This window comes from Brassica oleracea, chromosome C4 (assembly GCF_000695525.1).
Source record: "Brassica oleracea var. oleracea cultivar TO1000 chromosome C4, BOL, whole genome shotgun sequence".
In the NCBI taxonomy this organism is placed as follows: Eukaryota; Viridiplantae; Streptophyta; class Magnoliopsida; order Brassicales; family Brassicaceae; genus Brassica; species Brassica oleracea.
The window spans coordinates 49,268,467-49,272,972 of NC_027751.1; positions in this window are offsets into that span (position 1 = coordinate 49,268,467).

A 4,506-nucleotide genomic window follows, 5' to 3' on the forward strand; every position below is an offset into this window, starting at 1 on the left:
AAAAATGTGATTAGCAACGTTGGTAACAAAATATTGTACGATGGTGATGTATTTGAAGTTAATTGTATATATTATGTAAATACTATCTGATGAATATTGTGGTATGTATAAGCTATTGTGTTTTAAGTTTTTTTATACAGACATGATTGATATTTTAATAAGTAATATTGAATAATGTGTTGACATATATACCATTTTTCACTCGGGAAGAGAAGACATGTAAAGACAGTGTGAAACATCCAAGAAGGTTTTTCATTTTAACAAACAGAAGTTGCACGATGGCAGGATAAAGATGTGATGAATAATGTGGTATCATCGTATAACCTATAGTGTCTTAGGTCTTTAATACAAATCATGTTTGAAGTGTAATTTTCGTATTAATTTAATAAGTATAATATGTTACAGGTTTAGAAATAGCTGGTGGGTCATATAATCGAAGTTAGTTTTGGTACAAGGTCTACTGTTAGTTTCATAACTATAATATGTCACGGTTTAAAAATAGTGTGTGGCTCTTATAATTTATTTTGTTTTGGTACGATCGTTTACTAATCCATTAAACGGTTTAGAATTATAATAATGTAACCAGTCTGGTAGTTTGAGTAAAAAACGGGCACATATATAGGGTTAAATATCTTGTGTCACATATTGTTATAATATAGAAGGTAAGACCAAAAAAATAAAAAAATACAAAGTCCAAAATGACTTTCATAGTTAGATTTATTAAAATTCCTTTTTTTTTAATAGTATTGATATATAATTTTGGAAACTCTATAATATAGTGTCTTTTTGGAGATGTTCTAACTAGTATTAAAAATACAACTCTTATATATGAATTGTTGTCGTTCATAAAAAGAATACGAATGGTTTTAAATTTGATCAAATCAGATGGCAAAAAAAAACAAAAAATTGATCAAATTTGATTCAGACTTCCAGAAAATGATGTAATCCGTCAAGTGTGGCGTTCCACAAATGCATTGCTACTTAAAGTCAAAAGCTCAAGGTGTGATGTTTTAAGCTTGACACCTCAATTCTATTGCTACTGCAGAGAGAACGTATCTCAGGTCATGTTTTTGTCAGTTATCATGCTAGCAAAAATGCCATATCAGACAATAATTTATTAAAGGATTATTTACCAAATAACCAAAAATGGAAAATTAGATTTCGAGAAAAAGAGCAGACAAAAATAGGAAGAAGAAGCAGGAGAGAGAGGAGTTTTGGTTAGTTAGTAAATTTATGTTTTTTTTTTTTGTATATAGCGTGCATATTAATTACGAATGCTAACCAAAAAATATCAAACGTAATGTGAAAAACTATACAAGATTTGCCAAGTGCATCTGGCGTCCAAGTAAGATGAACTTAAGTTTTTACCAAACAAAAAAGAAGATGAACTTACTGCTATCATTTTGAGGTGGTGAAGAGGCCATAATAGTATATTTATCAAAAAAAAAATAAGCAACGTATTTTGATTTTTAAAACACTAGTTCTAGTTTCATGCTATATATTTGTAGTTTAACAAATACTTACCATACTGTCATATCTTAATAAACGTTATTAATTATTAATACCATAAACTCGCATTGCTATTTTATTTTATTTTAAAATTTTCCATCATTTCTGAGATTGAAAATTATTGTTTTCTTACTGTTTTTTGTCACTAATTTTCTTAAAGTATCTCCAAAAAACATTCTATAACTTCAAATATGAAGTTTTGTTATCTCCAAAAAAGGATTTTAAAATTTCAAAGTGATTTCAAAACTTCAAATTTAAAGTTTGAGAAGTGAAACTTCAAATATAAACTTCAAATTTGTCTAAATTCTTTTTTTTTTTTGCATTTTGATCTCTACAATTACACATCACATTTATAATTCTTAAATATTTTCTCATTTATCGTATTAATCCTTAAAAATGATATCTCATAAGTTTTACAATATTTAAGTTTTACACACAAAATTAAATAAAATTTTAAAATAAGATTTGAAATATTTAAAACTAAATTTAGACAGAAATAATACAAAAGAAACTTAACAACAATTTTTTCAAATAAAATTACATGAAGATAACTATTATACAAATTTAAATATTACAACAACACTAATATTCATGTAAAATTTGATCTGAAACCTCCAAAATATTATCCAAACGAATTTTGTGTAATTGAAGATGATTGTTGTTGTTGTTTTGATGTTTTTTCGTACGATTCATTTTTATTCAGATGAATGTATTCACTGAGTATTAATATCATCGATATAAGTTAAGTTTTTTAGCAATATTTATTTTCGTCTTTTACTTTCTTGTTTAGATCTAATTTATTTACAAGTTTAAGATTGTCCGATTTAAAAAAAAGTTTGTAACCTACGAATTAAAAAAAAAGTCATTTTTACTTTGAAATGCACTAGTTGATCATATATGCATTACTTAAATAATTTTAAGGAATAATAGATAATTTTTTTAAAAAATTAAATTTAATATTAATTATATTATTTCTATTTACAAATTTCTATTTTAATATAACATTTTATTAATTAATACAGTTGTAATATTTTTATGTATGTGCTTAGTTATTTACAAAAATATTTATGAATTTAAATTGATTATGACAAATATAAGAACTATAGTATAAAACACAAATAGTTTTGAAATTAAAATTAAAATCTTACTTTTGGAGAAAAACATTTTTAAACTTCAAATATAAAGTTTTGGAAACTTCGTAATAAAGCGTCTTTTTGTGTATGCTCTTGCTATTTTGTCACTTGATTATTGTATGCTGAACTGTATAATCGTGGTAGTTCAACAAATAAATGTTGTTTGAAAATTCCCAATAATAATCAAATGGTGTACGCAAAGGCTTTGATTGTTTTTATTTGACTTTAGTTTATCTTTCAGCTTGTTTTGATTTATGACACAAGCACGTACGTAAATCACCACGGATATTGCAAACACGTTCAGTCCGTATATATTGACATAATGGACTCGGACCATAAATTAAAAGAGCACTGCAGAAAATTAAACAATTATCACCTAATTGTAAAGTTTTGTAATCAAAATATCCCCGTCACAAGTATCAAGAAAACCCCATCACGAATCACCGTTGATGGAAAATGCAATGAAATGTGGACACATACATAATGAGATGTGATATGTCAGCAATGATGATGTTTATAACAAAGTCACAACCAGATTATGGTAGCGATCACATAATTAGTAGTGTCGTTTACTCTTTAATACTAGTATTTTTATAATCATATTATAAATAAAGATTATAAAATTCCTGATGAAAAATAATCTCGTACGATGCTTAAAATTACATCAAATGATTCCTCAATCAATTCACAACAAACAATTTCATATCTACACCACAAAAGATTACCCTTAACAGCTTTTATCTTTATTTCTACCATTTTTTGTAATTTGTTTTTGCAAAATCTTAATTATATAAATGTGGCAAGACTGATGGGGGAAGAGGCAACATTTAGATTAGAGTTACACATGATTATTGTCACTCTATTAAAATCCATAAAAGTCTCATTATTTCTTTCTTTCTTTCTCCAACTTTCCATTATTCTTTCTAATATTGACAAATAAAGTTCATTTTCTTTTTTCCTTCATCAATTTTTCTAGATTTTACTACTCCCTCTAATTCATTATAATTAGTGTTTAAAATTAATGCACAAATATTAAGAAAATACTCTCTCCGTTTCAAAAAGTTAAATATTATATAAAAAAATATATCAAAAAGATGTATTTTTTATATTTCAATGCAATTTTTGTCAACTAATAATGAAAAATTGTGAATTTCAAGAACATTAATTGCATTTTTTAAGTCTTATTGGTTTAGAAATATAGAAAATATAAAACTACAAAACTATACATTAATAACTAAGTTTTATTATGTTTTATTAATAAACATAAAAATCTTAAAACACGTATTATTCTGAAACAGAAGAAATATTATTTTTTATAAAATTTATCTTGGTTACATAAAAATATCATCAAATAAAACTAATATAACTAATGAAAATATACTATTATATAATTGATAACAAATGTCAAAACATATTAAATTTATATCTAAAATAATGAAAACATCACTTAATTTGCAAATAAAATTTTGTTCTTAAAACATCAAATAAATTGAAACCGGAGAAGTACTGTTCAACAAAGATATATAATAAATGCTAGAAATAATAAAGTCGCAACTAGTTTCACTTTCAATTAATATATTATAAAATATCTGAAAGTCTTATATAACAAATCATTATTGTATTATTTTATTACTAAATTTTCATCTATAAATTCAATCAATCTTCAAAAAGGAAATGTTAAATAGAGAAAGTCCACATAACTTCACAGTTCACCCGCCTCTTCTCTCTTCTCTCAAAGTTTCTCTCTCCGTTTTAATGCCGGACGGAACCGAATCGGCCTGAGATTTCGGATCTCAACTAAACATACTCTCCACCTTCTTTACTCATATCTCAAACAAGGCACAACTCGTCAACAGTCTCGGCG